Source organism: Puma concolor, chromosome D3 (assembly GCF_028749965.1).
Source record: "Puma concolor isolate L17-30 chromosome D3, mPumCon1.1.hap2, whole genome shotgun sequence".
Lineage (NCBI taxonomy): Eukaryota > Metazoa > Chordata > Mammalia > Carnivora > Felidae > Puma > Puma concolor.
Window position 1 is genome coordinate 36,149,190 of NC_141678.1, and position 24,322 is coordinate 36,173,511.

General features: G+C 42.2%; 1 protein-coding gene across 6 annotated transcripts in view; it reads right to left on the reverse strand.

Moving 5' to 3' along the window:
• Positions 1–24,322, reverse strand: part of PTPRM (protein tyrosine phosphatase receptor type M) — an 801,865-nt gene that overhangs the window by 114,920 nt on the left and 662,623 nt on the right. The gene's annotated exons all lie outside the window — the stretch shown is intronic.

The following is a 24,322-nucleotide window of genomic DNA, read 5'->3' on the forward strand; positions in this document are numbered from 1 at the left end:
AAAGCTAGTGAGCAAGGTGCTACCAGATGTAGAAGATCATGGTGGTCCCATGATGATGGAAATATTCTACATCTGTGTTATCCAATACAATGGTCACCAGCCACTTGTGGTTATTGAGCACTTGCAACAAGGTCAGGGTGACTGAGGAATTGAATTTTGAATTTTAATTTAAAATAATTTAGATTTACATAGCCACGTGTGGATAGTAGCCACCATATTGGAGAGCTCAAGTTAGGATTTATAGGGACAAACCAATAGGGCTGATGGGCAGGAGTTGCTGGAGGATTCCTTGGAGGAAACTCTCAAGGGAATCCCCTTGGTTGGGTCTCAAATTTCAAGATCTCTCAGACTTCCTGAATAAGACATGTGATCCTATCAGTGTCATGAGCTGAACTGTGCACCCCTCACCCCCAAGCAATTCACATCTTGAAGCTCTAATCCCCAGCACTTCAGAATGTGACTATATTTGGAGGCAGGGTCATTAAAGGAGCAGTTACTTTAAAATGAGGTCATATGGGCGGGCCATAATTCAAGATGACTGGTGTCCTTATAAGAAGAGGGCATTTTTACAGAGGGATGACCATATGAAGAGGCATCAAGAGGGTGGCTGTTTGCAAGCCAAGAAGGGAGGCCTCAGAGGAAAACAAGTCTTCTGGCACCTTGACTTTGGACTTCCAGCCTCCAGAGCTGCGAGAAAATAAATACTTGTTGTTGAAGCCAGTGGTATTTTGTGGTGGCAGCCTTAGCATTCTAAAATACCTGGCACGCTTCGATATGAATTGTTGCCAGTTATGGAGGCAAAGATATCAAAATGAAGTGATTCTGATGTGTAACCCAGAATTCCAATGTACTAGTTTAAGATGGGGATATTCTCTTTCCACGTGTCGGTTCCAGCCACGGTGCCATGTGTAACGACACTGCCTGGAAAACCACTTGTTACGCTCAGGCTAGCTCGGTGCACACCGGGTTGGAGTAAAGCAGGTGGAATGCTTTGGGAAGATAAGTCACCTCAGCGTAGGAAACTGAGAAAATCTGGTTCTGGCAGACAGTTCTCCTTCTGTGGGCTGATGCTGAGTGCTGGACGCGCCCATGCAATTTCTGCTTCTCTAAACATCTTTCCCGGAGTGAGCATGCGTAGTCTTAATTTTTTGGAGGTGTGTTGTCCCTGATTTCTTAGTCAAGCCATAGGGCACGCAAGCAGGGAGACGTCCTGTTCCCAATACCACAATCCTGCGATGTGTTGATTAAAACAGACCTACTCACAGAGGCAGACACACCCCACTGCCACAACCTTCAAAACACAGCGTCAAGTGAAAGGCAATGTGGTCCGCTTATCATGGCTATTAGCCCACTCGTCAGGTGAGGCTTATTTTGTCACGATGGGCAACTCCGGCAGCTAGACTTAATTAAGAACTATACGGGGATGCCAAAGGGTCCTGGCAGTTAATTAAGCGAGTCAGAAAATGGTCTTCTTGCTTTCTCCAGATCTGCCTGTTACGTCGGGTCTCAAAGCTTATGAAGTCTTGCGTGTGCCAACTTTTCCATTTCGTATTCCTAGTGGCAGAAGATGACCCACGAGAGGTCATTACTGTATGGCCATCCTTACAAAATGCTCACATTTAGATCATCCTTGAGAGATGAGAACATTTTCCAGGATATATCTTCTTTGAAAAAGGCGATTTCACAACCTTCCTAAAGAGTGTGCCTATGTAGACATGTTTTCAAACGAGGCAGCTGCAAAACCCTTTGAAAAGAGGAGTACGCAGTGTATATCATCTGCATAAATTCGTCTCCGGGTGGAAAACCAGGTCAAGAAAAGGAGTGAACATCTCAACAGATAGAGTTTGGGACCGATCAAGATAGACAGCTTTGAGCAGGTGCGTCAACAGTAAGCCTGTGCCTTACGTCCCGTACTCGTGTGTGAGGGTTGTATTCAGAGTTCGGCAGGATGTGGTGCGGCATGGCCCTTTTCTTATTTTCAGCGGCTTTTCTGCACATACCCGAGAACTTCAAACGAACTTCTAAGCAATTACATTTCCACTGAAACGTACAACGTGATCAGGTCTTTCATTTATTTATTTTTTCATTTTGCCTCTGCTCTCACGACAGCAGCAATCCCTCGATCAGAAGTGAAGGTGGAGGTTTAATGACTTTATGTATAATTTAGTTTTCTGCAATATGCCTCTTCACTTTCTGTTTTGCATAAGCTGAGGGAAATATGGCAGTTTATCAGATCTGCAAGGGCATTGAAGATATGCATTTCAGCTCTTCCTTTTTATCCTACAACGTCCTTCATTAGAACTGTGCAGTCAAGTGAAATTAGCTGCTGTAAAATATGACAAAAGTTCAGCCCAGGAGATAGCAGGTGTTTTTGGTTTTGCATTGCTCCTCAAATAAAAATTTTTAGGAAGCTTTGGCTGCTATATAAATATTATCTTTACAAAGACGCCAGGCCCTTCTAACATTAGGTCCCCTGGACATTGATTTAGGTGGTTTCTCAGACTGCAGATGGAGTGTGTATTAAGCATATATAGGAGGATGGCCAAAAAAGAGATAATGGGGTCCGACCTATTCAGAATGCCAAAACCAAGTATTTTATATTAAGAAACCAAAATCCCACTGTGCAGGCATCTTCACGTTTTTCCATAGTTTTTAATTTTTTTTTAAGTTTATTTATTTTGAGAGAGAGGGAGAGCATGTGTGGGGGAGGGACAGAAAGAGAAGAGGAGGGAATCCCAAGCAGGCTCGGTCTCGAACCTCAGTCTCAAGGGGCTCGATCTCAGGAACCATGAGATCATGACCTGAGCTGAAATCAAGTCAGACACTTAACCAACTAAGCCACCCAGGCGCCCCAGTTTTTTCTTTTCATATCCTACTTTTCTTCCTACTCATGTGAAGTTATAGGCACACAAAATATATTGGCTTTTCCACTTGAATCGTTGTTATATGAATACTTTAAAAGCAATTACGGTGCTAGAAAAGATTTTAAAAGCTGTAGTTCTTCTAGTAGCATACCTGTGATAATCAGTGGAACACTTTTCAGGTCACCATGCCAAGAGAACTTTAAAAATACAAAAACACGTATGTGTGTGCACGCACACACATACATACACACACACACACACACACACACACACACACACACACACACACACACACACACACAGGTAAAACAGCAAGCTGTTAAAAATCTTGATCAATGAAAGCTTTGCATTTACCCTGGAGAATTTTAATTAGTTAGATTCTGAAAGTTTGTATAATTGGGAGATGGGCTTTTGAAATGTGTTTCTATACTGAACATTGACAAATAATTTCCATGTCTACTTTCCACCATTCCTTTACTTGATCACACATACTGTCTTTACTGGAAAAAGCATTACAGCATTTTGAGTGGGACACGCATCCACTGGCGGCCAGAACCAAAGGATGAACCCACTTCCCTGTCTTTAGCCTTTTCCTACATTGCCTCTTCGGTGTTGACTGGGCCAAGTCTACACTCCAGTCTGACTTGCAACACTTTCAAATAAAGTGCAAAGTGTCTACACATAACAAATAAAACAAGATCAGTTTGCAAGATAAAAATTCTTAAATCAATACCCTACAGTCATGCAGTCGTGTAAACTTAATTTCTAACATTTCTTCCCTTTTGCTTATATTTTAGGAAATCGTGACCTGCCACTCACAATTGAAAGAAGGTTGCCAAGCGGTGCTTGGATGGCCCAGTCAGTTAAGCATCTGATTTTCGATTTTGGCTCAGGTTGTGAGCTCACAATTTGTGAGTTTAAGCCCCCAGTGGGCTCTCTCCTGTCAGCACAGAGCCCACTTCAGATCCTCTGTCCCCCTCTCTCACTCTCCGCTCCCCTGTGCTCTCTCAAAAATAAAGACACATTTAAAAAATATTTTAAAAAAATAAAAGAAGGTTGCCAAGTATTCTGGGTATCTGATGCACACAGAATCCCTTTCCTAACTATCTCCTTTTCTCCACCCCTTCAGGTTTTACAGGCCCAGAGTATGTGGGAGATGGTGAAGGAGATTCTACTTCCTTCCTGTAGTCAGAAGCTGGCATGGGCCCTAGGGCAAGCTGTGCTGGCTTCAAATTCCACACTTCTCATGAGTGCTGCAACACGGGTAAGAGATGGAACTCTCTAGGCCTTGGGTTCCCCATGTCCATAGTGAGGAGGGTGTGGGGAGCTCTAAGTAAGATAATACATGGAAATGCCTGGTCCATTGCCTGGCCCATGGCTGATGCTCAACTAACGTTAGTTGCTATTATGATAAAAATGTTGATTAGTTTTACCACCACCATGAAGATGCCCACTACCTGGTTCTAATGATTTCTAAAACCATGAAATTATATTGATTAGGTCGTTAAACTTCAGCATCACGGGCCTGTGTTGACAAAAGACGATCGTATGATCGTGAAGAGTTCCTTGCCCTGAACAGTCAACCACTGTGGCTACCACGTGCTATGCAGAGTGCTGGACACTGCAGACACACACCAAAAAGGAGAAGGCCTCATCCTTGGGGAAGATACAGCTCAGGTGTTAACACTCATGAAACAGAACAAACAGGGCAGAGCAGAAAACAGAGGCTAAATTACAGGGCCCAGACTCTCACTTGTGGTAAAGGTTTGGAGAAAGGAGAGATCTGTGAGGTCTTGATGGGTGGGTGGGGGAAGGCGTCACAGAGATGGGACTCCAGCTGGTCCTCAGAGAACCAACCAGAAGAATCTGGGAAGGGAGAAGGGAGACAGAAGTGGGCTTTGAGCAGAAGCAAGTGATGCCAGCTACGAAGACAGAGCTGTGGCAATGTGGGAAAGGGAGGAGGTGATCTGACCTGAGTGGACGATTTTTACTACAGAACAAAGGCTACTAGGAGAGGTGGGGCAAAGCTCACGGATGGGGGGTCGGAACCACCTAGCGCCTCAGACACTGGAGGTTGCTAAGCATGAGGGAGTGAATAATATCTCAGCGGGTGACATATTATTCAAGACAGCGAAGACTTGTCAACTAACTCAATTAGGGATGGTGACCAGGCGGTTCTGGCGATGACCCAAGAATGGAGGGACCCAGTTTTGGAACACAGTAAAAAAAAAAAAAATCTATTTGTGCTTTCACAGAAATGTGTATACCAAGCACCATTCTCATGACAGCTCTATGATGGAGACATCAATTCCCTCTGTAAATGAGGAGTTGGAGGGTTTGAGGGGTGTGCCAGAAGGACAAACATCGCAGCGCCCTCATGCAAAAGGCAGCACCAGAGGATGCCGGGAGATGAGAGGTCTTAAGACATTCTGCCCTCATTCAAGCCTCACCTAAACATCAGAACCATTTCTCTACTTACCTGCTTTCATATTTGCTTTCCTGCAAAGGTCTGAACACATGAGAACCTCTTGGAACCATTAGAGTCTTATTATTAACCTCCTCATAAATCAAGCGGACGTATCTGAAAGAGGATGCTTTGATTTTTATTAGCCACTTAACCACAGTTTTAAAATCTACTACTAATTTTTTAAGCAGTCACTTTCTTCCAGCGTCTACTGGTTGCAGATGGAGAAGAAACATGCTTTCCACAATGACTGTGGGCTGAAGGATGATCACGTATGTCCCATAAATTAAGGGGAGACCCTGCAAGTGAGCCTTCAACACGTGATGCTGGAATGGCATCTGATGTCAATCAAAATCCCAACGAATTCTTCCTTGATTAATAATGTATGCAAGCTCTTGCAAGAGTATTTCCTGAGGACAGAGAACTTCTAGACCATTATTTACCCTTGCCTTAAGTTTTCTAACTTTGCTTAACAGGGTGTGCTGGCACTTATAATGGTGCATAAGTTCTGTCCCCAAGGTTCTGAATGTCTAATGGTATTTGTGAGGGTCCTTGTGGGAAAAGTGTTTATAGGTCTAATTATTTACCAAATGCATAGAGGAATGTCACAGTGAAAAATGGCCTTCCGAGAGCAATGCCAGCACAGCTCAAGCACTGATTAGATTGTTTTGACATAATTGCCAGTTCACAAGAATCATGACAGCCACTACTCAAACAATTTTGGAGGGAAACCTATTGGAAAGAATCAAATGGGGAAAGCACTGGAAAAGCAATTATAGAGAATCACTTGTTTATTTTATGGGAAGACTGATGTCAAATATTGGCATTTAAAAAAAAAGCATTAAAATTATCTGACCAATGCAGTCATCATGGCTGAACTCAAATACATAAATTTAAACTTTTTATTTAGTGCAAAATAGATCAAATTCCATGTTCTCCAACCCACCCTATGCTCTGTAAAATGTTGAAGAGGTCAATAATATTAATAAGATCTGTGCCAAGCTATAAACAAAAATTTGGACAAGCAATCGGACATCGAGACGCTGAACAAAGCATAAACCACGGAAGGCTCCACGAAAGATTTACTCCCCAACGAAGCACGGAGCTGCCTGACAGTGAGCAATGGCAGCCAGATCCACCTGCCAGTGACACTGGTGTTCCGAGCACAGTGACATTGGTTACAGGCACACTGGGAGTGGGTCAGTCGCCGTGCCGTGCAAGTGCTGGGTGATGAAATGAAACATTACCGGACCTAATGCCAGCAGTCAAAACTAACGTCCGGAGGAATTTCCGAAGGGCGAAGGAAAAGGGCAAACTGTATGGGGCTCTTCAGCAAAGTACTTTTCCATTCAGTTTAAATAGTTTATCCAGCTCCATTTTTTCCTCCTAGCTGCTCATCAGACTTAGGGTGCAAGCTGCATTCCGTTTAAATACAGGCAGCCATGGGGCGCCTGGGGGGCTCAGTCGGTTAAGTGCCGACTTCGGCTTGGGTCATGATCTCATGGTTTGTGAGTTCGAGTCCCGCGTCCAGCTCAGAGCCTGGAGCTTGCTTCAGATTCTGTGTCTACCTCTCTCTCTGGCCGTCCCCCACTCATGCTCTATTTCTCTCTCTCTCTCAAAAAGAAAAAAAAGAAATAAAAAAAAAAAAAGAAAGAACCATGAGTGCAGCTTTGTTTAAACACAGGCAGTCACGAGTCGCAAACACGAAGAGTGACAGACCCACATACACCTGCTATTACTATTGCAGCTGCTGATTCCCTCCAGCCTCTGACCATAAAGATGTTCCCACTAGGACGATTTTGTTAGAAAATGAGAGCTTGTAGACAAGGATCTGAGCAGTGGATGGAAGAGGTGGAGGGATGGCAGTTGCAGTGGGGGACTGTGGCCCAGGCTGCGGTCCTGGCTGGGGGCAGTGACGAGAGAGAGGAAGATGAATGGTGCGCCCCAGGGAGGCATAAGGGAAAGGGTAACTGAGCACATGGGGTGAACATATAATCCCTTTTTTCAAAACCCTTGCAACCACAGAGGGAAACTGTGCTGGCAAGGTGCTCACACAAATGATCAAGACAGGAGCGATCCATGCGATAAAGGAAAATGGGGACCGTTCACTTCGTTTCACACGCATGTCCTACGTGGAAAGGCGAGGAACAAAACCAGCGGGCACAGAGGTCAGGAGTCTGCTCTCGGATGAGAGAAATGCCGTATGAGGCTCCTGCAGAAAGCACCTCTGATAATGGAAAAAAATATATGATGGCGGCCAAGTGTGACAGTTGTCATCAGTACCTAACAGCAAAGGCTAGCAGAGGCCTAGGACGTAAGGGAGGCACGGCCAATATTGCTATGTGCAATTGTCTCGTGCCACCTTGCAACCTGCAGCCATTGGAACTATGTGACAACCAGGCTGAAAACATGGTTGTAGGATATAAGGAAGATATGCAGTCCAGGGTAGGTGCCTGGGTACTCCTAGAGGGAAAAACAAAAAGGAACTGTCTTAAGTACAGAAACCCAGATCTATTCATCTCTTTCACCCTCGGGGCTAGCTTTGAGGGTCCTTAGTAAACACCTGCTGGGGCATGAATGCACAAATTAAAGAAATACTACCTGGAGATGCTCCAAATCCCAGGTAATCTTGGTTGTCAGGAATGTCCTTACCATGAGATATTTAGAGGAGAAGAAAGAGATCGATGAGGATAAGGTTAAACGATTACATGCAACCTAGATTTTGAAACTTAAATATGCATGCTCAAATTTCTATAGTGACTAATAAAACGAGAAGACAGTATGTAATTTTCAAACTAGTAGAGTAAAAATAGAATGAGACAAATAAAATTGCAGTGAATTAAAGCTAGGCAAAGAAAGCTGATGGGGGGGAAGATGTGTAAGACGAAGTACAACAAACGTAACTCACAAAACAAGGTGATGGAAAGGAATTCGCATATAGATCAGGGTGCACAACAAATTAAAGCTGTACTAAGTGGTAAACTGATTGAGTGTAAAGGTAAAAGCGTAAGGCTGGGTTGACATAATAAAATACAGCTCTATGCTATTTAAATAGAAAGGTTCAAGATATATACAGGAAAATGCTAATTAAAAGGAAGCTGGCATACTTCTATTGAAATCAGACAAAATAAACTGTAAGGACAAATGTATTATGAAAGACAGTAACATCACAGACTAATGATGAAATGTTCAATTCACTTGGAAGAGACTACAGTTCTAAACTTGTATTTATGAGAGAGCTTAGCTGCAAAATACATGCCTTCTTTTACCATGCCTCTTTCAGTAGCTAATAGATTGCACAGGCGAAAAGCTAGTAAGTGTACAGAAAATGTGAACAAAATTTCCAAAAGGTTTGACCTGAAGACTGTATGGAGCACTGCACTCAATGCTGTTGTTAAAATACATAAAATAGTTAAGAAAATCAACCACGTGTAACGTTCTAAATAGTGTCCACAAATTTCGATGAATTTCCTCCGACCATAGCGCAATTAAGTTATGAATCATTAATAAAAAGACAACAAAAAAGATTTCCTGTGCACTGATAAATAAAACACATACTCATGCACCCACATGCTCTAAATAACTTATGAGTCAAAGAAGAAATGGTAATGAAAATTTAAAAAAATTAAAGGGATAATACTCGATGATCACAGTACTCAACTCTTCAGGAAAAAATGATAGCCTTAAATAAATGCTTACATTAGAAAAAAGATAGAAAACTTATGTGTTTCACACTGTTTAAGAATAAAAGCAAAATAAACTCAAAGAAAGTAGAAGGAAATTAATAAAGAGCAGGAACAGAGGAAATCCTTAAAAATGCAATATCCAAAATCAACAAAGCCAAAAGTTAGTTCTTTGAAAAGGCTAATAATAAAACTAACAAATCTCTGGCAAGAATATTCAAGAAACAAGAAAAACAGAAGGTGCAAATAAACATTAATAATGAAAAAAGAAAAAAAGGAACAAGAGTACACATTAAAAAGATCATAAAATATTAACAGATACATGCCTCTACATAACAAAGTTAGACAAAATGCACAAATTCCTATGAATGTATTAACTATAACTATTGAAAAATTAATTAAAATTTTACCAAGAGGAAAATGCCGAATCTAGTCACTACTACAGGCTACTTCTAAAGATAATTTGCGGACGCCTAGGTGGCTCAGTCGATTAAGCATCCAACTCATGATTTTGGCTCAGGTCACGATCTCACGGTGTAGGAGTTTGAGCCCTATGTTGGGCTCTGCACGGACAGTGTAGAGCATGCTTGGGATTCTCTCTCCCCCTGTCTCTCTGCCCCTCCCCTGTTCACATTCTCTCTCAAAATAAATAAATAAACTTAAAAAAATATTTTAAAGATAATTTGAATCTTTCAAAAAAAATACGGAGTGCTAGCCCATTCATTTAAAAAAGTAGCTATACTTTCATTCTAAAATGTAAAAACGGAAATTGAAGAAGGATAAATAAGGGGTTAGTCTTATTTGTGAACACAGACGCAAAAATCCCTAGCGAACAGTGTTTAGCAATGTTTCATACGGATCATGGCCAAGTTAGATTTATTCCATGAATGAAGAGTTGGTTCAATATCAGGATATTAATTATATTAACGAACTCATCACACTAACATATTAAAGAAATCAAGTAATTATTTTAGATCTCAATAAATGCTGAAAGACATTCTATCAAATTCAATATTTATCTATGGTAAATAATAACGAATCAGGGATGGAAGGCAATATCCTTAACCTAATCACAACTAATTATTAATCATCACAAGAATTTCCTCTTAAAATCAGGACCGAGACAATGATGCTTACCAACCTAAGCTTTATTCAATGTTGTACTGAATATGCTAGTCAGCTTTATAAACAAGAAAAAAAAATAGATAAGATGTATAAGGACTAAAAAGAAACATGGTTATTAATGAGAGTTGGCATGATTTCCGCACAGAAAATTCTGGAATAATCTACAGACAAATGATTGAAATAAAGATAGTTGAAAAATCACAGAAGCAATATACAAAAGGCAATAGCGTGTGTGTGTGTGTGTGTGTGTGTGTGTGTGTGTGTGTGTGTGTGTGTGTTTGGGTGTGTGTTTGTATACATAAACATATATACACACCCACATACACCTCTATATATTTATGCATATACTCTATATACTTGCAATTAAAAGAAAATGTAACTTTAAAAGATACTATACTACTGCCATAACAAAAAAGTACAGACAACTAATAGATGTAAAAGATTTTATGGAGAACTTCTTGAAACTTTACTAAAAAATATAAAAGACCCAAATAAACAGAGATACAAACCATATTAATAAATAGGAAAATCTAGTATTGCCAAGAGTTCAATTCTCCCAAGATCGACAAATAGATCCCATGAAATTCCAAACAAAATTACACAGAGTTCTTCATGAAGCCAACTGTATAAACGTCCACATTTTTCATGGACAAGGTGATTTGCAGATTATGGAAGCACAAAGCCTAAGGATTGCCAACACATTTGTAAAGAAGAACAAGGTAGGCCATAGTAGAGCTCCTACAAGTCAGTAACTAAGACTTGAACACGGTGGTGAAAAAAAGAGGCAAAAGGATATGAACAATTCACAAAAGAAAATTCTCAAATGGCCAGTAAACATATGAAGACACATTTAGTTTCAATTGGAACAATAATGAGATACTCTTTTTTCACTTGTCAAACTGGCAAGGATTAAAAATAAAAACTGACTGGGGTGCCTGGGTGGCTCAGTCAGTTAGGTGTCTGCCTTCGGCTCTGGTCATGATCTCGTGGTTCATGGGTTCGAGCCCTGCGTCAAGCCTCCCTGACAGCTCAGAGCCTGGAGACTGCTTCAGATTCTGTCTGTCTGTCTGTCTCTCTCTCTCTCTGCCCCTCCCCTGCTCATGCTCTGTCTCTCAATAATGAATAAATATTAAAAAAAATTTGTTTTAAATAAAAACTGATTGGGATGCCTGGGTGGCTTAGTCGGTTAAGTGTCTGACTCTTGATTTCAGCTCAGGTCATGATCTCATGGTTTGTGAGTTTGAGCCCCCCACGTCAGGCTCGAGAAAATAAAAATAAAATAAAATGAAACTGACTATTGCTCACTGTAATGCAGGTGGGTTGAAGTAAGCATTCTTCAAGCATTCTTGAAGGAGACTATTGATGATTAATGTGATTTGGTACAAACCTTTCTGGAAAGCAAGTTGTCAATACGTATTAAGAACCGTAAGCACCTTATACACGTTTAAAAAAAATTTAATGTTTATTTATTTTTGAGAGAGAGACAGAGTGTGAGTGGGGGAGGGACAGAGAGACAGACACACACACACAGAAAGTAAAGCAGCCTCCAGGTTCTGAGCTGTCAGCACACAGATCGACGCAGGGCTCGAACTAACAAACCGTGAGATCATGACCTAAGCTAAAGTCAGAAACTCAACCAAGTGAGCCACCCAGGTGCCCCACACCTTATACACTTTTTTTTAAGTTTATTTTGAGAGAGAGACAGAGACAGAGACAGAGTGAGAGACAGAGAGACAGAGAGAGAATGCGCGCGCACTTGGGGGAGGGGCAGAGAGAGAAAGAGAAAGAGAATCCCGAGTAGGCTCTTTCGTACCCAGCAAGGAGCCTGGTGCAGAGCTTGATCTCATAAACTGTGGAGATCATGACCTGAGCCAAAAATCAAGATTCAGATGCTTAACCAAGGGAGCCACCTAGGTGCCCGGCACCTTATACACTTTGAACCAGTAATTCCATTTATGGGAATCCATCTATAGAAAACAATGGCAGTAAATGCATAGAATAACTCAGAGCAGTATTCAAGACAAAGACATAGGAAACATTTGTAATACAATATTAAGTGGGAAAACATGGTATGAAACTACATAATGATTTTAATGCATTAAAATATTGGATGAAAATGTACTGAAAATTAATAGTGGGTTTATGGGTGATTTTTATTATTTTTTTTTTACATTTCCAAATTTCTTTCAAAAATTATGTGTTGCTTTTAAAGGAAACCAACAATAACAATAAAATCGGGACCTGGAAACCTTTAAAAGCATATTTTGTTCGTGTGTCCCCTCCAAATGTTTTTCATCATTAAAATGGAGAAAAAAATAAAAGTGTACTCTTTAGGCAGATAAATTATGTTAATTGGATTTATAGTCTATTCTCTTCATGTTTCAAGAAGTAAGCTTAAAATACATGTAGTGATCAGCCAAGTGAAATACTTTGGCCTTAGAACTGGAAAACACATCATTACCCAAAGCACATAAATACAATACATATAAAAACACATACTGCATATTTATAATTAACGCTGACTACAGTATAATTGTTCAGTATCTCTTGTATAATTTCCCAAAAGTAAACAGATAAAAGATTTTCCATGTATCCCTAAAGGGAAACAATAAAGGATAAAAGGAGTGAGAAGTTTTTTAAATGCATAAGATACTGAGTAATATGGGTGAATTTCAATATGGATGTAGAACTTCTTTTATTTCAAAAGATTCAAAAGAAGAAACCAGAGAAGTTAGCACTTTTACTTTCTTTTTAGTGATACGGCAGGTCAAAAAGATTATGGGCTCTCATTCAATATTATATTTTGGTCTGAATAATACATGTAACAATAATGTGAGTTTATACCACATGAAATGTGGAATAAATTAAGTAATTCAAAACATTTACTCTGTGGATTTCCTTATTATTCATGATCCCCAAACACTGGGACAGTGGGGATTAAAGATAGATTGGAATTACGATTGTAAACACATTTCAGACATTGTGACGGCTTCATACAAAAATAGTGTACTGATAGTATTAGCGTACCCTCTCATGCCAGAGTTCTTAGTGTTTTGGAGATGGGATGGGGTTTAGAAGTGAGACTGGGAAGGGGTTGAGTTAGAGGAATGGAGGGGAGGAAAAGATAGAAAGTTCGTATCGGGAAGGAAACCACCCCATTCGGAAAAGTGAATAAATTCACCGTTGGCAAGGGAGAGCCAGAGAACGACCTGTGGATCCTGAGTGCTGGCACTCTACACAGCAGTGACCGCCAGGCTGTGGCTCTCAGTGTGCCCGCTGGAAAAAATCCCATCCGTGGAAACATGTCAACCAAGCGGGAAGTCTGGCATCCCTGAGGGGATCACTAATATCACATTAGTGAGCACTTGGTGTTCACAACTGACTGGGCTGCTTCAGGGAAGTTGAGTGATTTGCTCAAGGGTCCAGCATTAGGGTCTGTCTCAGTAGACTCTTCAGCGACATGACAGGTTGAAGACTGGGGACCCAAGTCTTCTGCTTGCCAATCTATTGTCCTTTCTACTACACAGCAGTACTGTTTGGAAAAAATGATTGATTTTCCAGCTAGTTATTTTTTGTATCATTCAGTCAAAGCTTAAAGGTGTTGGTTCCGCCTGAAGGTCAGAAATCCAGTTAACAACACTGTCATCCTTGTGTTGTATCATCTCATTGAAAAGAAATTTAACACCTTTCAGAAGGGATCTTTTAGAAGACCTTGGGCTTTCACACACAGCTCAAGTTCACACATTCATTTTCTCCCTCCCTTCTTCTCTCCACTGGGTTGGTTGGCAGTAATAATCGAGGGAAGCAGCATATAGAATCCATGCTCTCCAAGGCTTTAGCTTGATTTTAGCTTATAACTGGTCCTGGTGAATTTCCAATGAGCCAGGCTGGCTGGTATCTACAGGATGAGTCTCCTGTATTTTCCTGACAACAAAAAACTAGAGCAGGAGAAGGGCAATGTTGGAGTGACCTCACTCTCAGATCTGGGCACTGAGCGAGATTAATGGGTAGCATCTGCTGCTGCCGAAATGCTGAAACGTATCAGCGTTGGCACTGACAAAGGGACCCCAGGGCTGGATGGGTCCTCTGCCAAAGGACAGAACACTTCAAAGCAAACAAAACCACAGAGAGGAAAAATAACACTCCTGCCATGAAATCACAAGTCATAGCAATAAAACACAAGGTTAATTTCCATAGGTTTGTAGCTCTGTGGTGTTGCAGGAGGAAGGGATTGGCACAATGGAAAGAACACAGGCTTTAAAGTCAACAGACATGGGATAAATTCTACCATTCAATAGCAGCATGGCCTTTTGACATCATTTCCTCATCTGTACAATGGGTATAATAATGTAATAGCTTTGTGGTTAGAAATATCCCTGTGCACGCGCACGCGCGCGTGTATGTGTGTGTGCACGTGAATCTCTGTATGGTACTGAACACATTAGGTATTAGAGGGAGGTACCATCAACATTATCATCAAAACGCTAAGAGCAAGTAAGACTTTATGAAAAGTCTACCCCTCAAAACCTTGCTCCCAGATGAAATATGTCCATGGAAACACAAATTGCTTTTATGAGCTCTGAAACTTTGTATGATGATATACAGTATCTCTCTTGGAATAATAATGTTAAAGTCTCACCTAAATATTCCTACATTGTTTCTATTTATTTATTTTTAATTATTTTTTAATCTTTATTTATTTTTGAGAGAGAGAGAGACAGAGTGCGAGCGGAGAAGGAACAGAGAGAGGGAGACACAGAATCTGAAGCCGGCTCCAGGTTCTGAGCTGTCAGCACAGAGCCTGACGCGGGGCTCGAACCTGCGAACTGTGAGATCATGACTTGAGCTGAAGTCGGACGCTTAACCGACTGAGCCACCCAGGCACCCCAACATTATTTCTATTTAAATTACATAAGAAATTTAAAGCAAACAAGGGTCACAAATATTCATTCTAAAATTTTTAAACACATGGTTGACATTCAGTGAGTGAAATCAACAGCTGGAACCATGTCCATTGGTACTAGTTTTAAATAATTGGTTACTGGTACAGTTCTACTTGGTCAGCACAATTTTTTTCTGGTTGGCTGTTGCTAATTCGCTCAATCCTTATATGATGATTTAAATCATTGTGAGCATGTATGTTGTCACCATTCTTTTTTTTTTTTTTTTTTTGAGTTTGTTTATTTGGAGAGAGAGAAGAGGGAGGAAGAGAGAGAGAGCATGAGTGGGAGAGGGGCAGGGAGAGAGAGAGAGAATCCCAATCAGGCTCCATACTGTCAGCACAGAGTCCGACATGGGGCTTGAACTCACAAACCATGAGATCATGACCTGAGTCGGATGCTTAACCGACTGAGACACCCAGATGCCCCTATTTTGTCATAATTTTATCCACCCTTAATTTAATCTTCCCTTCTAAGGGTGTATGTGTTTAAACACACAGAAATCAATTTAGCAAATATAATGTAACTTCCATTTAGCAGTATTTGTCAACTATCCATTGAATAAGTCAATTAATATACAGCCTGCCACATTATCAGTTAATATATTGCCCACTGTATTATCAATTAGTATGTTACCTACTATGTTACTTGAGCTCAGAGATAGGAGACTATGGAGGGTCTGGTTGTTTCTGATTGGGAGATCCAGGAAAGTGCCAGGAGGAGGTAATCTCAATTGGGTCTGAGGGCATCAGGTACATGAAGGAGCTGGAAGTCACTCTAAGCAGGGGCCACAAGGTGAAGCACCACCCAGAGACATGAAAGTACTTGGGAGTGTGAGAAATGATCGTAAGGCACATGGTGGAAAGTGCCTGCAGGTAAAATTAAAGCCTGAAATGCAGGCTGACGTCATGTCGTGGAGGTCCTACTAGTACGCTGAGGAGTTTCTAATTTATGGAGGGAACCCACAGCACAGTTTTGAGCATCAAATGTGATAACACGTGTGTTTTACAAAGAATATTGACCGCAGAGGAAAGAAGAAGAGAGACAAGTTAGGGGACTCTTGTGATGGCTCACACAAGACATGAGGACCAGGCAGTGGGGTTGGAGAAGAAGGGCTGGATGTCGGAATGGTGGGGAGGGTAAGCATTCAGGACTTGTAACCTGCTGATGTGGACGTGAGGGTGAGGGAGTGGGCAATGACGACCGAGCTAGACCGAGTTAGTGGGTGGTGACTCCATCCAACTGATTCTGACACCCATGAGGTCAGCGAGAGCTAGGACACATGCACATTTACAGCCCCTTCTGGGACGGGTCCTGTACCTAATGGCATCTGACACTAAAAGCATGTTAACAAGTGGGAAAAGTACTCAACTTCTCCCAGGGTAGAAAAGAAAATTCTAACAACGAGCTTCCAAATGGGAAACCAGACAGTTGACCAGAGGCGCTTCTAACAAAACTGGCAAATGTCTACCACCATCAACGTTCATGGGGGAGCGGTGAGGCAGAATCACAGGAAATAACAATTTTTAGTCAAATTTTCTGAAGTTTGAGCTTGTACATGATATTATCAGGGGTACGGGAAAAAGGCAACTGAATTAAAGAAACCAGCTTACACATACGAGGTCCTGAAAGCAAGTGTGGCAACATGAAGCATGCGACAAATGGAACAGACCCTTTTCGAGTCACGGTTTAGAAGAAAATAAACCAAGTACTCCCAGTAAAATCAACCCTCCCTATTGCATTATTTAAAAGTACGCAGAAACTTTTATCTATTAAGACAGGATCTATAAACACATGCAGTCCTCTTGTCCCAAATAGCTTGAAGCAGCTTCAGAATTTCAGATAGAAGTTTTTTATCATTTTCTTGTGGACCGGCTGAGCATCACCGTAATAATTAAAGCAAAAAACATGTCAAAGCTCACTTGGCTGCTACAGCCATCGGAGGCACAGCTGTTGTGATTCTTAATGCATTTACAGTGCTTGCCAATGCTTCCCCCGACTCCCCATCCTTAAGCTTTCAATGGTTTTGCTTTGTTTGTTTTGTATCCTGTGGAACAGAAAATAACCTGCACTGATTGTGGCAATTGATTGACTCAGCTGGTGCCTCCGAATATGAAATGGGAACTGAAAAGCACATCTGAAAAGTGCGTGGGCTGGAGGTGAGCGGGGAGGGGGTGCCTCCACCCCGGACTGTGCACAGACGCACGGACCAGCCGTGCCAGGCAATGGTTCTATCAGCTAAGTAACACACAGTAGCTTTTATTCCACCTGCCCCTGCCTCTGTTTTCAAAACCCAACAAAGACGCTGATGCGCACTGGTCTTAAAACTTTTCTAGAAGTGTGTACAATTCTCCCTATGCCAACCAACCTCCAGCAGGGGAGAGACAGGCACCACCAGGGAGGGCTGTTCTCCCCCACTCTTTGGTTGTCCCCTCAAAGGATCCACATCTGTCTTCCCAGCCAAGGGCGCCTCCAATCTAAGGGACATCTAAACCTGATCAAGGAATTATAACCGCAATGTCCACAGGCTGTGGGTGGTTTTCACGGGGTGGTTTTCTTTTAGGTTTCTTTGGCTTCCCTGAGGTGGGAGGCAAGTTAGCAAAAAACGGACTTTGAAGGGCAACTGAGATTTTTTTTTTTTTTAAATTTTTTTTTTCAACGTTTATTCATTTTTGGGACAGAGAGAGACAGAGCATGAACGGGCGAGGGGCAGAGAGAGAGGGAGACACAGAATCGGAAACAGGCTCCAGGCTCTGAGCCATCAGCCCAGAGCCCGACGCGGGGCTCGAACTCACGGACCGCGAGATCGTGACCTGGCTGAAGTCGGACGCTTAACCGACTGCGCCACCCAGGCGCCCCGCAACTGAGATGTTTAATGAGACTTCCTTCTGAACTTGGCCACAACTTGGAACAAAAGCATCAAATGTTAACGTTGTGCTTCCACATAACAAAATCAGCTATTTTAGTTAGAAAAAAGGGGGTGGGGGAAGGATGAGAGGGGAAAATATCCAATCCATACATTTCGTTTTTAAGCGTTATAAGGAGATAAATGCATAGGCTGTACTTCAGCCTGTAGATTTTAGCCTAACATCTTCAATTTCCCAGTTTCAACTGAGCTGAAAAACATTTTCCATGTTCAATTATAAAATTAAAAACCAGTGCTCGTACACTTGAGAAATATATAGGAGAGAGGTAGGTGGGGGTGAGAATAATAGTTTCCTAAACAGATTTAGATATATATGTACACACTGATTTTCATTTCCAGAGCAGGCTGCAAAGAGTTACTTAGGTTTATAAGTTTCAGCTCCAGTAATTGGAAAATAAATTTTGGTGCCCCAGAGCAATATTGATTATTAGCTAACGAAACAGTACCATCTGTGTTTTTCAGGACGCCCTATCTGGGAGTAGTTTTAAATTGCTGTCCTTCCTTTATCTTAATTTTATAATGATAGCAAAATGTGCTCTTTCAGAATTAAATGACTGTGGTCCTCCATAAGGTTAATGTCCTTCCTGCTTGGATCCCCAAAGGGATAGAAATTCGCTCTCCAACCCCACAGGGTCCCCAGGGAGGCTCTCTGTGGCAGTAAGGAGCATGCTGCTAGCTCAGTAAGTGACAGGGCCCAGGAAAGCCATGTCTAGGATGGGGCCTGTAGGTTCAGGGAGGAACAGCAGAGTCACCTTGACTCCAGCTGCTAAAGCCCCACGTCTGCAGGGGCAGGATGGCTCAGTCCTACCTCGTGATCCTTGTGCACAGCTATCTCCTTTCTCCTATTTTTGGCACAGAAAACCCACAGATTTTCCCCCGAGGGGTGAGTGCAGACGGCTCTTTGCTTGCTGGGAAAAAGAACAGTTCCTCTTCGGCAGCAATGTAAACAAACTTGCCCTTTCTGCTCGGTCTTTCTCCCGAGATCCCTGATCCGCTCTGTGATGACAACCTGCCATTTTCTGTCCAATTCAGCATGTTTACTTTTTTATTGGGATTCATGTCTGAGTTTCTTTTGAATCAAATTACTGCATTTCCCTGGTGAGATACACCATATGACGATCTTGTTAGAACAAAATCAAATATAAAATTTGCGCTCAGTGCTGCTCGGTCTCATCCCCCACCACATGTTTTCCCTGTTGTTTGGACACACTTCTGTCAGCTACTTGAACAGTAATGAATCCTCCTCATGTTTAGGACGATTTTCAGACATTGCTGTCTTGGAAAAGATAAAGGCGAATTGGTTGAAACAGTGTCAACAGAGAGCAGGTCACTATTTCAAAACTATTTTACAACGTACATCGCTGGTCTTCCCCAATATACGTGGGTTGAAGAAAACCAGAAAGACAAACGGATTCATTTTGTTGAGTCAAAGCCGCAACTGAACACTTTCTTGACGTTTTATCCCCAGAGAGGTATCGTCATTCATTGCTTCAGTGAGTCCTGAAGCCAAGCATTCCATAGCATCTTTTTGAATGGGAACGGGGCGTTGTAGTTCACGTTACATTTTCTGTAAATAGTTTCCCTCTCTCCTTTACTTTTCTGATTATTATCTTTCAAGCAATTCCTGTGTGCCTCGTACAAATAAGGTTAACAAACTAGGTTGTGCTAAATAGTGCAGAAACGAGTCTCCATCCAAACACCGGAGAGACTCATGTTACCCGAGTGTTTCTTCGCTTCTCACGGCTTTCAGAGCGACGTTCAATCAAGCTTCTTGGTGGGACGCTTTGTGATCAGACCCCTAGCCCTTCCTGGGATTCGGGTTCACGGCACTAATTGCCATTTCTGAGTATGCCACTTTGTCTTGCTTTTGTGTCCATCTGGAGTCTCCCTCTTCCACTTTTTCTTAGTTAACTCTCCCTTCCTTCCTCCCTTCCTTCCTTCCTTCCTTCCTTCCTTCCTTCCTCCCTCCCTCCCTCCCTCCCTCCCTTCCTTTTAAATTTATTTACTGTCAAGTTAGCTCACACACAGTGTAACCTTGACTTCAGGGGTAGATTCCTGTGATTTATCACTTATATACAACACCCAATGTTCATCCCAACAAATGCCCTCCTCAGTACCCATCACCCATTTCTCCCTCTCCCCCACCCCTCTCCTCCATCAACCCTCAGTGTGTTCTCTGTATTTAAGATTCCCTTATGGTTTGCCTCCATCTCTGTTTGTATCTTATTTTTCCTTCCCTTCCCCTATGGTCTTCTATTAAGTTTCTCAAATTCCACATATGAATGAAATCATGATATCTGTCTTTCTCTGACTTATTTTACTTAGCATAATACTCTCCAGTTCCACCCATGTTGTTGCAGATGGTAAGATTTCATGGTTTTTCATCACCAAGTAGTATTCCATTGTGTATGTACATACACATCTTCTTTATCCATTCATCAGTTGATGGACATTTGGGCTCTTTCCATAATTTTGCTATTGTTGAGAGTGCTGCTATAAACATTGAACTCCCACTCACTTTTTGAAGAAAGAGTCATTCTAGCCCAGCCTGGTACCCCTAGGCTCAGCAGCGTGCCCCCAGTGTCAATGAAAGAACTGTTGCAAATCTATTTTGTGGGATTTAACCTGATGGCCGTGCCACGGTCCCTGCATGGCTGCTTCCTCCAGCGCAGTGAGCTTCCCATTGGCAGGGCAGAAAGTTTTCCACATCCCCAGCACCCAGCAGCAGCAGATTCACAGCACTGGCTTAGTACACGCTGGTGAATTAATGAGTGCAGCAACTTGTTGAATTAACCACCCCTCCTCCATCTTTGGCTGCCAAAGACACCACCAGAAACTTTTTTTAAAAATAAAGAGCATTTTGTGGTCTGTAGTCACACCATTCCCTAGGACTTTCCTAATTTTGATATGAAAATACTCTTTAAGCAACAAAAGGTGACAGCATATATTTTGAAATACTTATTTTCTCCAAGTCTTTGTCCATAGAATCAAACCTACCTACTTCCTTAAGTTACTTTTTAATAGGAACTTTTTTTAAAGTTTATTTATTTGATCGCTTCTCGGCCTTTGGGCTAAGATCAAGTGTAAAGTTTATTTATTTGAGAGAGGCAGAGACAGTGTGAGCAGGGAAGGGGCAGAGAGAGAGGGAAAGAGAGAATCCCAAGCAGGCTCTGCGCTGTCAGCACAGAGCCCATTGTGGGGATTGAACTCAAGAAACCGTGAGATCATGATCTGAGCCGAAACCAGGAGTCGGACACTTAACTGACTGAGCCATCCAAGTGCCCCCATTTAATGGGAACTTTTGATGATACCTCAAACATGATAAGGAATCCACCTAGTGCTATAGATGAAGCAAAAATGTACTGTGCCACAAAGTGATTGGCTCATTCTATCCTCAGAGTGCTGACCACAAGAAATGACAGAGATGGACCGAAGCCACAAAAATGACACAGTCTCCCTGTAAAGCCCATTGTGTGAAGTCTTCTCTTGGATCTTACTATAAGTTAGTATGTTTCTCTTTTACTAGTTAAACCTTCAACTAAGTGCCGGATTCAATTCTAGTACTTAGGATGCTAAATGAGTTAATCCCCACAACAAGCTTATGGGGTTGACACTATAGTTATTCCATTTTATGGATGAGGAAACTAAAGCCCCAGAGAGGTTACGTAGCTTGCCCGAGGTCACACAGCCAAAAAGAAGCAGAGCTGGGCTGGAATACAGGCAGTCCGGCACCAGAGCCTGTGTCCCAAACCATAGCCTCTCAGGACTCGATCTGTGAGAGTTGACACCACACCAGGCACACAGGGCACTCCTGACTTTCGGAGTCGATAAAACGAAAGAATGCATACTTGACCACGTGGTTCACAGAGGTGTGTTGCATTAGAGTTCTAAAAGCCAAATAAACTCAGAAAAATACACGCTTAAGGGTTTTCCAGGTTCACGCTAGAGTAAATGTCCCCTGAGGATTGAGAAAGTAAAGCAAGGTAACTGTAACTGGGGCCTTGCCCTGCCCTGTTGATTCCTGTCTGTTCAGTTGTGCCTCTAAAAACATGAGGGCATGGGATTCAGCGATGCACCAGGAAGGGTGGCCAGGGCAGGACTTCAGGTGGGACGCCCGGGGGGTGACCCTCGTCCCTGCAGCACCCCGCATATGGGTACCCCTGCACAAGTGTCACATGCCTTGTGCATGTCCTGCCACGGCCCCCTCTCCTATGTCAGCGCCCCACCCCCACCCCGCGCTGCCCCATGGTGGCAGCGGGAGGTGGGGAGACTTAACCTGAAAGTTACAGAGTGCTAGGATTATCCCCAAGAGAACTCTCCATTTTGCAACTCTCCCCATAATACCTTCCTGTTTGTTCCTGCTTCCCTTGCTAGTGTAGGTTCTTTTAAATTTTCTTCCCTTTCTTCTTTCCTTCTTTAAAAGAACCCAACCAACTGGTAATGGTTTGGGTGTTTAAAAGTATTTGAAAGCATCTCTACCCCCAGTTTATTGAGATATAGTTGACATGTAACATTGTGTAAGTTTAAGGTGTGCAGTGGGATGATCTGGTATACATATACGTTACTTTTCGGCAGTCTTCTCTGATCCACTGAATGTAGAGAAAAAAAAAGTTCTTTGAAATGTAATTAATACAACATTTTATTTCAGAGTGTAGCAATCCTTAATAAATCCTCAATTTTAATAGGTTTAAAATGAGTACCTGCTGTTTTAGTTTGCACTTATAAATCATATTTCTTCAGGAAATATGAATGGGAAATGATTTTTTTGTGCACTTTCAAATAGGCATCATCTACAATGTGTTACAGGAAGTCTCGAGGTATTTTGATACAGTTCATGAGAAACTGGACTCAGGTTATTTTATGAATTGTTATTTGAGCCTATAACTAATCTCTTTGACTTTAACATCTTTAATAAACATTTGAGCAACGTATGCATTCAGAATATTGGAGAGAACTGAGACATTATCTCTGTTTGTTAGGCTTCTATTTTCTCCCTAACCTAATTTTGTCTTTCATAAGATATTAATGCTTTTGGAAGCCTTATTCTTAATCCTATTAATTCCTAAGCTAGCCTTTAAAAGTGCATGAGGAAATATGCAAAGGCAGTCAGTTTCACCGAGTTAGAAGTTAAATTGTTAAAGGTAGATGTAACAATTTCAGGGTTGCTAAAATGTAGAACTTTATCTGAAACTACTGCCTGGACTGAAATCCAGCCCTCAAGGCCTGGTTTGCATTAGTCTCTGTGGCTCAGCAGCCTTCTGAGCCGAGGTCACTGGGAACACACGAGGATGCCCTTGTCAGTAGAGCGGAGCGTGTGTGTCTGTCCATTTGTCCGCATTGGCCTAAAGAGCCAGTCTTAAAGAAGCAGAGCAGTGGGGCAGCTCTGGCAGCTGTAATGAAATCCTTGGCAACTCAGCTGAGAAACGGAGCTAAACTCAAGACAACGCAGCATCTGGGGCATGAAAGGAAGTATCATGAGGTCCCTGAGAGGAGAAAGAAGCAGAGTTTGAAACTTGAAGGGTAAGAGGCGGGAGGAAGTGATTTTTAAAATACTCTTTTTATTTTTATCTTAGAGAGAGAGAGAGTGCGAGAGTGAGGGAGAGGGGCAGAGGGGGAAAGAAAGCATCTTAAGCAGGCTCTGTGCTGAACTCCAACGCGGGGCTTGGTCCCATGACTCTGGGATCACGACCTGAGCCAAAATCAAGAGACAGACGCTCAACCCACTGAGCCACCCAGGTGCCCCTAAAATACTCTTAATTCCAGACAAAATGTTTTGCAGCTTTGAGGTGGTTAGGTAAAGGCAGTACCGGAAACACATTCTAAAACGTAAAAAGCTACGATGTATATATAACCTTGTTTTTATTGTATGTATGCTGCTACTTTTTCTTCACCAATGAGTGTGAACTAATTTTACTCACTAAGGTACACAGAGAAGTCCTCCCCCTCACCAGCCACCACCCCCCCCCCCCCCACCGCCCTGCCCAACACACACTCCAGTGATGGTACGCCTCTTTGAAACAGATTTCTTCAGATCAGTTAATTGCCTAAGGTAAGGTAAGGTAGGAGCACGTCACCATGCCTGGAGATGCTCCCGAAAGCTGCCTGCCCTAGATCCCGCTACAGCCACATGCTCTCTGGGCTGGAGGGACAACAGCTGTCACAGCCGTGACACGAGCCAGTCCCTTCACTGTGGTCTCATCTCCAGCACATGACATCACTGGTTGGCCTGTAATTGCGTTAAGGGGGCAGTTTCTTCCCGGACAGCCACCAAAACAGCATTAGGACTTCACATCATTCTTAATCACACAAAAAGCCAAGAA